This window comes from Onychomys torridus, chromosome 1 (genome assembly GCF_903995425.1).
Source record: "Onychomys torridus chromosome 1, mOncTor1.1, whole genome shotgun sequence".
Taxonomy (NCBI): Eukaryota; Metazoa; Chordata; class Mammalia; order Rodentia; family Cricetidae; genus Onychomys; species Onychomys torridus.
The window spans coordinates 38419611-38434197 of record NC_050443.1 but is presented as its reverse complement, the minus strand read 5'-3'; positions in this window follow the sequence as shown (position 1 = coordinate 38434197).

Below are 14587 nucleotides of genomic sequence, written 5' to 3'. Positions count from 1 at the left end.
GTCCTTCTATAGCTTCAAAAGATGTCTTCCTGTTTTAGAGATCCCAAGACTATCCCCAGAGTTAGTAATTTCCTAGATGAATTCCAGTAATCCAGCAAAGTTGCTCACCAAAGTCCTAGGGTCCACAGTTTATTAAGTGGATATGTCATTTGTAGAACTAAATTGTTCTTGACTAAATCCTTCAAAAAAATTTCTAATATACTGTGTGGCCCAAGTTTTGTACACGGTACCACACTGTAAATAGATAATGCTGGCTTTATCTAACTTCTCCAAGTATGTAGAAGAATTGTCTACAGGTGGTACACTCCATATCTTTCAGTTCAATAAACTGATGTAGGCAGGGGAACAGTTTTTATCCTTTAAGTAAAAAAAAAAAAATGCTAGTGTAAAGGCTTTTAACCAGTAATGTAGGAATAGCTAGGTGACCCTGGGGGAGAAATCAAACTCGATTCCGACATAGTATCTACAGGATATTTTCAAATATATAAAAAGAAAATCATACCAAGGTAAAAAAAATCAGTACTTCCAGATAAATACCGGAGACTTGTTTTAGACTTTGAAGGAAGAAAGCAAAATAACCTATAAGAAAGACTGTCAAGGCTTTCCCTTGAAATTGATATACAAAACAGCCAAGGAGGAAAATTTAAAACTGGTAACAATGGTTTTACTCTGCATATTTTAGACATTATTTGTGTTTAGGATACATAAAGAAAATTTACATGTCAATAGATCAAAAGAGGTAAACATAGTCATCAGAAACTAAAGATGACAAGAAGGCTTGCTCAGATATTTTACAGAAGAATATATGAAAATAAATGATTAGATTAGTAGATATTAAGAGAATGTAAATAAAAATTACAATATAAGGAACCCACAATTTGAAAACATCCCAGAGGTATAGGGTACCTGGGATCCCAATACCATGTCAGTTCAGAGTGTGAAGAGGAAACAGTGAGAATTCGTTGTGGCAGTTTTAAGTTAGTGTACAATGGCCATGTGATGCAGTAATTTTCTAATAAATTCATGACTATATCACAAAGGCATGATGTTCTGGGCAAAATAAAGTGGACATAGCCTGTTCATTGTGTGGTCCTTTTTTCTTTTTAACCAGGCTCCAGATCTAGGGATAGTAAAGATAAAAACCAAGTAAGAGCTTTCTGATGCAGCCTGTGGAATATGCAGCAGAGGTATGTGAGGAAGCCATTTGAGGTGATGAAAAAATTGTAGATCTTTATTGAGACAATGGTTCTTGGATCTATGCAATTCTAAAACAATGAAAATATGATAGAAATGTGTATATTTTATTGGATCTGAGGCACATTGGCAAATGTGAGGCAGATGTTACTGAAAGTGGCCACCTTGTTTTCTTAAATCTGTCACAATTTTTTGTCTACTATATAAGTATTGTGCCATAGTCCCCATGCATTGGATAGTGCTGGTTCCAGTAGGCAGAATAAGGAATAAGGATGAAGGTTTTTATCTCCAAAAATATTAAAGATACCAAGACTCAATTTAGTGCATCATTATGTAGCTTTCCTTACCTGAGGGAGGAATATATTTTTGATGGGAAACACACACACACACACACACACACACACACACACACACACACACACACACAAAAGGATGGCTATAGATGAAAAATAATTCTATCAATTTAGTCATGAGTCTGCACCAGAAAAAAAAAACATGAATTTCCTTGTTTCTATAAGAAGCAGGACACCACTTTTATTTACAGTTTCTGGGAATGGCTGAGATTTATGAAGTGCTGAGGGAGCTAACTAATGACAGTGTCTTGAGTAAAGATTTTATGGATGTGAACAGTTTATAGGCTTCTGAACTGATAACTCATGATGCTAGATGCAGCCAGCTGGGATGAGTGGAAAAACTCATCCACATTCATTATTAATTCCACAAAAAGCTCATAAAAGAAAAATGTTCTAATTGCAATAATATTGAATGATTGATTATTCCATACAAAAAGATAAAGCTAAGCACATTTGTGTGCTCCTCAGCCTAGGTCAAGAATGTACCAAGAAGACACACATCAATGTAAAATGTCCTTGGAAGAAGGATTCATGACTAATAAAACAAAAACAAAAAAATCCTTCAACATTAATAGTTTGAGATGAATACATGAAGTCAGTAAAATGTTTGTGTGTATCTGTATCTATGTACTTATCCATATCTGTGAAGGGAGAAAGGATGAGGAAAGGAGAGGGAGGGGATGTGAGAGGGAGGAAGGCAGAAAAACAGGAAAAACTGAATTCAATGTATAGCTCATCCTTCCCCAAACTTCACATAGTAACTGCCTTCATTATGGTTTCATTCATAGACCTTGTTGAGCACTAGGCTACTGTCACTGTAATGGGGTAATATTACTCAGAGTGTGTGGGAAATACTATTCTGCAGAAGTGTGATGAAATTGTATACTCATGTACTGTGGGTGCTTCAGACTAGCTCATCTGAACAAAATGTTGATTTTTAAAATCATTTGAGCCAATGTTTGAAAATTACTGTCAGTAAACATTCAATTACAGAGACCTCTCATGACAGTACTTTTATAGCTAAGAAGCATATAGCACATTTTGGGTATCTACTTTTCTGTTGATGGACATTAAAGCTTAATTTCTGAATGTAATTGTTGGAGATGGTTTGACCATGAAGATACAGGTGTCTCTGTGGCACATTGCCTTAGAAATATTCATGTATATATAGAAACACTAGGCAAGTGATCACTCTGTCTTATGGTAGACCTAGCTTTAGTTTTTGGAGGAACCACCATAATGATTTTCAATAACCATGCAATCAATACTACTCTATCACAGGAGCCACTAGGTCCTAACCCAAGTCCCAATTGGTCACTTTGCTTTGTGCTTTATCCCTTGCATAGCTGGAAGGTTTCCTGTGTTCTGCCCAGTCCTGCAGCTGCTCAGACCCAAAATAAACACACAGAGGCTTATATTACTTTCAAACTATATGGCCTAATGGCTCACACTGCTTTCTAGCTAGCTCTTACATCTTAATTAACCGATTTCTATAAATCTACAGTTTGCCATGTGGCTTGTGGCTTACCGGTATTTTTACATCTTGCTTCTCCTGGTGGTGGCTAGCAGCAGCAGCCCTATGCTCCTTTCTTCTCTCACTGTCTCCCTTGGATTTTCCCACCTGCCCTGCCATAGGCCAATGCAGCTTTATTTATCAACCAATCAAAGCAGCACATATTCACAGCATACAGAAAGACATCCCATAGCACTTCCCCATTTCTGTCTAATCAAAAAGGAAGGTTTTAATTTTAACCTAGTAAAATTATGTATAACAAAACAGTTATCAAGCAAGAATTATAGTTATAACATCTAGTCTATTTATATTTGGCAAATCCAAAGAAAATGTTCTATTTATCCTATATTTGTGAGCCTAATGTTTCCTATATATTTTATCTTTTATCATAACCAAGGAAAATTATACTTACAACTATCTAGTCTTTAACTACATCAAAGACCTCAGAAGGATATAATATTACCTAAGTAAACAGGAAATGCATTGCAAGCAACTTCTGAAAATCTAGAATGACAGAGACAGCTGGCTGCCTGGACAGTCACTCAATATTCCTCTGCACCATTGGAGCATCTATCTTCAGCCTATAGGCATAGAGTTTTTCAGTTGCTTTTCCCTGTGTCCTGTAGAATGTCTGGCAATCTCCTCTGTGAAGCAGGAACCTGAAGGACTGTCTTAGCTTGTTTTGGCAAAGTTTAGTGGTCATTTTTCCATGGGTCCTGCATGTCCAGTTGATACAACAATTTGTCAGTCAGTCCAGGCAAGAACAGTTTCTTGCTCAAATGGCTATTTTTGCCAAGAAGAAGATAAATGACATATAGAGTATCTACGATGCCCAGTAAATTGGTGCTGTCAGGAGCAGACATGTCTCATTGTCCAGAAAGTCTAAGTTTTTTTTTTTTTCACAACAGGTTTTCTCTGTACAGCTTTGGTGCCTTGGTCGCTCTTTAGACCAAGCTGGCCTCGACTCACCTGGTTCTGCCTCTCAAGTGCTGGGATTAAAGGTACCATAACTGTCTGGCCAGAAAGTCTAAGTTTTTAAAACATTTTAAAATGCCATATTTTTAGGTCTTTGAAGTGTTTGAAGATTAACTATCTAACTGACATATATCTACATATACCTAGAAAACTTAACTAACATGACTATAAATATGATTATAATAAATGACTAATTATTAATCTGTATTTCTTAATTATACATTATAATTTAAATGAGTTATATAAACATAATACCTTAAACAAGAGTATATATATATATATATATATATATATATATATATATATATATATATAATGTATGTATGTATGTATATATACAATATAAGAAAATTGACTTTAAATTTGTAATAAACTAAAATCTATAGCAATGTAAAACATTTCAAATAAGTTATTGCTCTTCAAAAGTAGATTCAATAATCTGCCCTTTTATCCTATCTATATCCCCTTTTCTTCTTTAGCAAGAGATTGCATTTATAATCAACTGCCTTTAAATAAAATAAACATTTATAAACAATATTTTGGGACTGAGGGCCTAGCGTCTCCCACTACTTTCTGCTGGATGGGGAGCTGGCAATCTTATGGGGATCCTGAGAAAATTGAGACTTATGGTCAAGACATGACTGGAATAGTCCGTGAGGCTGCATTGTCTGAGCCAGTTGCCTTGAAGTCATTGTGGATGTTGGATCATCTGGGCCATGGTGTCATTGGAAACCTTTCAGGGGTTCTTGGCTGATCAAACCTTATGAGCCTGGAATTAATTCATAGGTTCTCATCTTCTGTGGAACAAAAGCAGAACCTCTTTTCCAAAGCAATGTATCCTTAGACATACATTTTGAAGTCAAGATACCATTAATATATATATATATATATATATATATATATATATATATATATATATATATATAGAGAGAGAGAGATATTTAACTTGGTAGCCTTTATAATCAAATGTATTTCTGCAGTTAAAAATCCCAAAGACAGTATAATTCTGACACCCTGTGTGATTTCCGTCTTTACGTGGCTTATTTTATATATCACTTTTACTGTCTCTTTAAAGACCTTATTTTTTAAAACTGTTTCTTTATATAACTACATACACTCTTTTTCCTCTCTCTTCCAAGCCTATGTACAGTTTTACATATAATGTAAACCATTTAGAGGTTTATTCCATCAAAATCTGACTTATTGTGAATCTATAATCCTTCTCTGACCAGGAGAGACTTTAAACTGCTAAACTGCTTGTTTAGGCCTGAAGTAGCAGCCTTGGCTGCTGACTCCACCCATTTCAGCTTTTAAACTTGGTGGAGGTAATTCACTTCCAGCTCTGGGAGCCATGCTCTCCACAGACTTTGGGAGGCAATGGGTCCATGCCTCCATCCAGCAGTGTGTAGCCCAAAAACTTTTTTTTTTTTTTGTCTGTACTAGCAAAAGTTAAATCCACCATACATGTACTGCAGGGCTTGGAGATGCCTCTGTGTACTGTGGTGGGAATCTGTCATGCTGCAGGTCAAGCCCACATATAGCAAACCTGCCATACTATAGCTCAAGGCTGTGGCTGGCCTGAGAGAAACACTAGGAAGCTGTTTTTAGCTCTGTTTTAGAATCTTTTTTTTAAGTTTTCTCAAGTTTTAGGTGGAAAGCTGAGACAACATGTTGGGCAGCCAAATGTAGCTGGAAAGTTTCTCCAGTCCTGCCTGGCCCATGGTCCTACAGCAGCTTATAAAATAATTGCTTAAAGGCTTATATTAATTACCAATTGCATGTCATTTGGCAGGCTTCTTGCTAGCTAGCTCTTATAACTTAAATTAACCCATTTCTATTAATCTATGCTTTGTCATGTGTTCTGTGTCTTGCTGGTCTGCTAGCATGTTGTTCCTTGGGCAGCAGGCTAGTGTCTATCTGCCTCTCCTTTTTCTTCCTATCTGCTCGTATTTCTGCCTGCTTCTAAGCTGCCTTGCCATAGGCCAATGCAGCTTTATTTATCAACCAGTCAGAGCAACACATTCACAGCTTACAGAAAAATATCCCACAGCACCCTTGCATTAGTTTAAGGGAATTTTCAATGTCCTGGTAACACATCTGAAATAAATGTAGTGAGGAGTATTGATTTTTTTCTTTGACAGTAAATATCTGTTTTGTCCATTGCTATTCTCTTCTCATTGTGTACCCAAGTTTTAATTCTTTGGGTCCTAATAGTAAATCATGTGCAGGGTTTGTATTTTGTAAATAAACCTGGATTACTCATCAGCCCAGGTATGTAATGAAACAAGAGATTAATACATAATAAAATAACTCAGAACCCTTGAGGCAAGAACAGAGTCACATACATGAGAATATAGCTTGTGGGAGATCTCAGATGTGTCACTGAGGTGATGAAAATAAGAGGAAGAAGACACTAGTGGAGAGTTCACCAAGTGATGGTATCTCAGCTGTCTCCTGAAAAATCACTTAGCTTTGCACAAACTTTCATGCACTTCCCAGTACATTATGTAAGGAGGAGACCATACACAAGAATAAACTTTCTAACAGAGAGGCATGAAACAGAGCTGTGTTTAACAATTCCCATTTCCAATCAACATTACAATGGGAAAACCTGAACCTGAGGAAAATTCAGGGAAAGAAGTGGGACTCTGTCATTAAGTCAATGATGTTCACCTTCTGAGTATTCTAATGGGGGAAAGGTCCCAATCCTGAGATCTTCAACTTGGCCTTTTCATCAGAATTCTGGTGAGAGGAGAGTTGGCCTTTATTTGTTCCTCTTCATTGCACACTATTGGTTCTCTCCTACAACACAAAGAGTAGTATGTGTTGCTTATGCCTTTGATGTCTTGGAAAGCTCAGCTTTTCCCCAACAGAGAGGCACCGATATACAATTGGGTACCATGTTGTTCTCATCCTTGGATAAGAAAATGGGCAGAAAAGAAGCAGAGTGATGCTCTTCAATGTATGACTTCAGCCTTTCATGTTTACTATAAAATCCTAGAAAACTTCATTCAAAATACTGTTACTGAAATGTGTCAGTCGTGAATTAGTGTAAGACGTAATAGGAGTAATTTTCCTTGCCTGATGATGCAGCATAATACTTATATGTCAACTTTCTTCAAAAAGAAAAAAAAAACCCTTTCATTTATGCCTTGTGTAGCGTGGTACACACCTTTAATTCCAGTGCTCAGGAGGCAGAGGCAGGTCGATCTCCATGAGTTCAAAGCCAGACTGATCTATGTAAAAAATCTCTTGAGCAGCCAAGGGCTACATAGAGAGACATTATCTTAAAAATAAATAGCCTTGATTTATTAAAGTACTGCTTGATAAAAATTGAATAAAAAAGAAGAAATGAAGTATGGCTTACAGCTACCATTACAGTCAGTAAACAGCTAAATAAAGTGTACAGAGACCAGCTGTAAATTGCACCTTGTAATTCAAGAAGAGAAATTAATACAGGGATTCAGAAATTCTGTCTGTTAAAAGGAACTCCCCCTGTACTGGGAACAATCACCTTTGATGAAATAAGACTAACAGATCTCTGTGCTGAGCCTCAGGTCACACTGATCCTGAAATATTTGTTCATTTAGTTAAGAAAAGCAGAAGGCCAGCATGAGAGGAACGGAACTGGCTTAATCTGGAGAGAGGGTCTAAGATGCTCTGGTTCAAACAGATTTTCCAACTGTTCTTTCCAGGCCTGAGGAATGCGCAGTGAAAGGATAACTCTTCCCCACACTGGCTCACACTAGGAGACCCTGTAATTTATAAAGGCTGAATCGTTTATACTTTAATGCACAAAAATACCAATTAACCAACTTTACTGGGTCTTTCATTTATTTATTTAAAATTTATTTTTCATTTTACATACCAACCACAGTTCCCCCTTCCATCCCTTTCTCCCCCGCTCCCCCATCTACTCCTCCAAAAGTGTGGGGAGTCAACAAAGCCTGGTACATTCAGTTGAGGCAGAACTCAGCCCCTCCCTCCATGTCAATCTCTGTACAAAGAAAATGGGAGAGAGGGAAGACTGCATGAATAAACTAGAACATGTGAAGATCAACCTCATTTTCTGTTAACGTTTCATCCACTAATGGTGTCTTGACCTTTGAAAGCAAGGTTGAAGGCAGGCTATCTGTAACATTCACTTTGATTGTATGGATTTTCCTGCAATGCTTCCTGTATACCCCACTGTTTAGTTACTATCTGTAGAGAGTTTGGGATTTCCAAGTAAGGGAAAGTTAGACAGGAAGCTGTGCCCAACTTTTAGCAATTACAAGGACTATGGAATACATTGCAATAAAATAGAAAATAGAAGAACAAATCTCCACTCACATGAAATATGGGTTTTATCATTTATTTCAGATGGTTTTTAGGAGGCCTCTTTTTTTGCCTATGCTTGTTAGCTTAAACATCCTGTTCTACAAATAATCTTCACCTATTGCTTCCATATGAGGGTTGATTGGTCTTTAGTGTCACTGATCTTCTGACAGTGTAAGGAAGTTGTGAACTCTTCTCTTAGAAAAAGGCATTTTTTTTTTTTCAGGTTGAACATCTTTTTTTCCCCTTTTCTTTATTATTATGTGTTTTAAATTTTATACATCAGCCATGGGTTCCCCTGTCCTCCCCACTCCAGCCCCCACCCCTACCTTCCCCCCAGCTCCTCTGCTCCATTCCCATGTCCTCCAGGATCAAGGCACCCCTAGGGATTCATTTAAACCTGGTGGATTCAGTACAGGCAGGTCCTGTCACCTCCTTCCAGACTGAGCAAAGTGTCCCTGTGTAAGCCCAAGGTTTCAAACAGCCTGCTCATGCACTAAGGACAGATCCTGGTCCCACAGACTGGGTACCTCCCAAACAGATCAAGCTATTCAATTGTCTCACTTATCCAGAGGGCCTGATCCAGCTGGGGGCTCCACAGCCTTTGGTTCATAATTCACGTGCTTCCATTCATTTGGCTATTTGTCCCTGTGCTTTTTGCAATCTTGGATTCAACAATTCACACTCTTGCAGACCCTCCTCTTTCTCAAAAGTTGGACACCTGGAGCTCCACCTGGGGCATGGCTGAGGATCTCTGCATCCACTTCCATCAGTTATTGGATGAGAGTTCCAAGACGACTGTTAGGGTGTTTAGTCATCTGATCACCAGACTAGGTCAGATCAGGCTTTCTCTTGACCATTGCAAGCAGACTACAGAGGATGTATTAATGTGGATTTCTGGGGACCTCTCGAGCACTCTGCCTATTCCTATTCTCATGTGGTCTTCATTTATCATGGTCTGTTATTCCTCATTCTCCCTTTCTGTTCTTGATCCAGCTGGGATCTTCTGCTCCCCTAAGCTTTCTTTCCCTCAAATTTTGCACTTCATTACTCCCACTGTCGTCCAGGTTGTTCATGTAGATCTTATCCATTTCTCTGTCATTGGGTGATCCTTGGGTCTTTCCTAGGGTCCCATTTTCTAGGTATCCCTGGAGTTGTGTAGCAGTCTAGTCATCTTTGTTTTACATCTAGTATCCTCCTATGAGTGAGTACATACCATGTTTGTCCTTCTGAGTCTGGGTTACCTCACTCAGGATGATTTTTTCTAGACCCATCCATTTGCCTGCAAACCTCATGATGTCATTGTTTTTCTCTGCTGAGTAGTACTCCATTGTGTATATGTACCATATTTTCTTTATCCATTCTTCATTTGAAGGGCATCTAGGTTATTTCCAGGTTCTGGCTATTACAAACAAAGCTGATATGAACATAGCTGAGCAAATTCCCTTGTGGTATGATTGAGCATTCCTTGGGTATATGCCCAAGAATGCTATAGCTTGGTCTTGGGGTAGATGGATTCCCAATTTTCTAAGGAAGTGCCATATTGATTTCCAAAGTAGCTATACAAGCTTGCATTCCCACCAGCAGTGGAAGAGAGTTCCCCTTGCTCTACATCCTCTCCAGCATCAGCTGTCTTCTGTGCTTTTGATCTTAGCCATTCTGACAGATGTAAGGTGGTATCTCAGAGTCATTTTGATTTGCATTTCCTGGACAATTAGGGATGTTGAGCAATTCCTTAAATGTCTTTCAGCCGTTTGAAATTCCTCTGTAGAGAATTCTCTGTTTAGTTCTATAGCCCATTTCTTAATTGGACTGTTGAGCATTTTGGTGTCTAATTTCTTGAGTTCTTTATATATTCTGGATATCAGCCCTCTGTCAGATGTGGGGTTGGTGAAGACCTTTTCACATTCTGTAGGCTGTTGCTTTGTCTTGTTGACCATGTCCTTTGCTCTACAAAAGCTTCTCAGTTTCAACAGGTCCCATTGATTGATTTTTTTCTCTCAGTGTCTGTGCTACTGGTGTTATATTTAGAAAGTGATCTCCGGTGCCAATGCATTCAAGACTTCTTTCTACTTTCTCTACTATCAGGTTCAGAGTAGCTGGATTTATGTTGAGGTCTTTGATACACTTGGATTTAAGTTTTGTGCATAGTGACAGATATGAATCTATTTGCAGCCTTCTACACACTGATATCCAGTTATGCCAGCACCATTTGTTGAAGATGCTTTCTTTTTTCCATTGTACATTTTTGGCTTCTTTGTCAAAAATTATATGTTCATATACCACTAAAATCAGGAACAAGGCAAGGCTGTCCCCTCTCCCCCTACTTATTCAATATAGTACTTGAAGTTCTAGCCAGAGCTATAAGACAACATAACGAGATTAAGGGGATACAAATTGGAAAGGAAGAAGTCAAGCTCTCCCTATTTGCAGATGACATGTTAGTATACATGAGTGACCCCAAAAATTCAACCAAGGAACTGATACAACTAATAAAAACCTTCAGCAACATTGCATGATACAAGATAAACTCAAAAAATCAGTAGCCCTCTATATACAGTAGACAAACAGGCTGAGAAGGAAATCAGAGAAACATCACCCATTACAATAGCCACAAATGATATAAAATACCTTGGGGTTACTCTAACTAAGCATGTGAAGGACCTATATGACAAGAACTTTAAGTCCCTGAAAAAAGAAATTGAAGAAGATGTCAGAAAATGGAAAGATCTCCCCTGCTCATGGATAGGCAAAATTAACATAGTAAAAATGGCCATCTTACCAAAAGCAATCTACAGATTCAACGCAATTCCCATCAAATTACCAACACAATTCTTCACAGATCTGGAAAGAATAATATTCAACTTCATATGGAAAAACAAAAAATCCAGGATAGCCAAAAGAATCCTGTACAATAAAACAACCTCTGGAGGCCTCACAATCCCTGACCTCAAGCTCTACTATAGAGCTACTGTAATAAAAACAGCTTGGTACTGGCATAAAAACCGACATGTGGACCAATGGAATCAAATAGAAAAAGGCATTTTGACCCTGACATCTCATTCAGACATTTCATGTAGGGAATGCCCATGGTGCAGCCTGTGTATGGGAATCTTCAGAACCCCAGGACTCTGTCTTTAGCAGCTGTGTACAGTGGTCCCTTGTACAGCATTACTTGCATGCAGTAGGTGCTTACTCAAATGCTACTTGATGGAGTCTATGCTTAATATACTTTATGAAGTGTAACAGTTATCTTCTTATGAGAAATTGAATCTTCAATAAAAAAGATCAAATTCAATTACTTTTTAAGGCTGTGTTTATAGTGAACATTTCCCTTAGGTTCTGTTACATATGCAGCAGTATTGACTTTTCAACCAAACTGTGCAGATCTTGTCTTATGGACCCATGATCTGAGGACCTGGAAGAATGGGGCAGACTACAGTCTAATGCTGTAGACAACTACAGAGATAAATCCATGAAGTCTGTTTAAGAAGTATTAGGGAAATTTATTATGGTAAATTGAGGAAATACACTCATGAATACAGAATGGAGTATTCTGAAGCTGAAGTTATCCTCTGATCTGACCTGGAGTACATCCACCTCTCAGGAACAGGAACAGGGAGAAGGGGCATGTGACCCTTCTCCCTCTCCTCTTAAGAGGTCCTGTACAACAGGAGGAAGCATTGCCTCCTTCTGGCCCTATAGCCCAAGGTCATGGGTGGAGCAATTACCACTACAGAGAGCCTTGCTTCAGTTTCAGTATGCTTTATACACATGTAACAAAGAAAGCAATGATCCAAGAAAGTCTATTTGAGTTCAGAAAATAAATGTAAATAAACATCAGTAAGCAAATATTAAATATTAGCAGAGTAGCCCTTTCTCAGAACTTTCTCATGACAGATCAGTTTTTGTTTGTTTGTTTTTTGCAAGACAAGGTTTCTCTGTGGAGCTTAGTGACTTTCCTGGAACTCACTCTTTGGGATTAGCACTGCTAGTTAATTTCCTCAGAAAACTGTGATATTTTTGTTTTATTTTTAATTTAAAAATTGAGAGAATGCAGTAAGTATGCCTTTCTGTTTCTAACTACGATTCTTGTTTGAATTATGTTGCATTGTCTGTGAAAATCTCTTCATGAGCAGCAGAAAAAACAGCTAACAGAGGTAAAACACTCAAACTAGCATCAAGGGAAACACTCATTTTTCACCCCACAGAGGTGAGCAGATTTGTCTCTATTTTCAGAATGCTCTAGGAGTTGGAGGCTACGAATCTGGGCACTACAAAAAAAAAAGTCAGGGCTCTGCCAACATATCCAGCTTGATTTATTATAAAGAGCTTAGCTCAGTACAGATTTCTTCTGGTTCTCTAAATTATGGTGTCTGGGATAGAACACTAGGGAGAAGGAATCTTCCTGTGATTCTGCTTGTTGTGAAGACACACATTTTATACTTTCCATCCCACATACAAGATAGTCCAGAAGACTGTCTCATGACTGATTTCAAAGCTGAGACTCAAAAGCTGTGTCTCCCATCTCTATGTCTACAGATCATTTCATTAAGTGTTCATAAAAATCATAGTTTAGAAAAAAAAATACATTGCTTTGAGGTCAAAACTGTTACAGGAATAAAAAGAAGCATATTTATATATAAGTATTATTTTGTGGTTTTTTTTTTTAAATTATTGCCTCTGAAAAGTCATTAATATTGAGAACTAGTCCTTATTTAATCTTTTGAGAAATATTGGCCATCCTGACAAGAAAAGATTACATTAGAAGCTTCTCTGTCAAAAGGGTTTTCATTAAGTATCTTTTGTGATAATGTGTAATGCTATATTTATGAAATGTTTAAATATACAGAATAATGAACTAAACACATGTGGAGTACAAATTTTATGTGTGTGTATGAATATTGTATAAATTAACAAATGAAGATATGAGGTGTACAAATCTGGTACACATTGTAATAATTGAACATTGCAAACCACTGTTATGAACTGCTTCCATCTTCATTAGAAGCAGCTGTGACTACTCACAAGCGAGCCAACCTGATGGCATTCCCTCAGAGAAGGAAAGGTGGTTAGGGACATTAAGCCCTCCACTGGGATTTTAGCCTCTCCCTACCAGCTTCCTGCCACTTGTACCCAATTCTTCCTCAGCTGCAAAGATCATAATGATTTGGGATCTGTAGTTTATATAACCCGTGGAAGATGACTGGAGGGGGAGTACTGTCTATAAATCTATCAGGAAGTTGAAATCCATGCTGGGTCAAGACTTTGCAATGGTACAACCGTTTGGCGTAACAAACTTTGGTGAGTACCCCCTTCACTGATGCAATAGAAGGAAGTTCAATAAATTCATTGTTAGACTTTGTAAGACCTGGGTGGAATCATCCCCTGGGTCCCATCATTGGAAGACAGCTCTTTTCATGGTCAGTAAACATCTAGTCCTTGTCTCGGGAAAAGTTTATTTAACCACAACTCTTTTTTTGTTTGTTTGGTTTTTGTTTTTTTTTTTTTTTCGAGACAGGGTTTCTCTGTGTAGCTTTGTTCCTTTCCTGGAACTCACAGGCTGGCCTTGAACTCACAGAGATTCACCTGGCTCTGCCTCCCGAGTGCTGGGATTAAAGGTGTGCACCACCACTGCCTGACCTAACCACAACTCTTGACTCTATAAAGTAAGTACTGTTCTTCAGGTGTGCTCCTGATATTATCCGCCATTGTTTCCCCTTCAATAAGGAATTGCTGCTCTGAATTAACTGATTGAAATAGAAGAGTGTGGTACAGGAGCATCAGCAGGACTAAGAGGATGCATGTTCATGGAGACAGGCAGTGCTCAGTTCCAGGTAGAAGACACATTAAAGGTACTTCCCGAATTTACAAGTGTTTTATTTAGTTTCAGATAGTCTGAGTCAATGCTTTTATTTCTTTCAAATTTTCGAATAATTTTACTTTGAAACAAGCACACTGTATGTTCATAAAAGGTGATGGTAAGAACTGAGACAGTATAAAAATTCATTCATCCAGGACTGATTTTTGTTTTTACTGAAAAACAATAGAAATTTGAAACACAAATATGGATTAATATGTATTTAAAATCCCCCTTTCTCTCTTTGTGTACATGATATTCCACTAATTAAATCCCATTTCTACTAACACTTCACGGTGACACACTCAATATCCTCATTGCCTCGGGGGCCATATACTATTACAAAGATGCAAATGAGGAAGGTTGGTCTAAAAC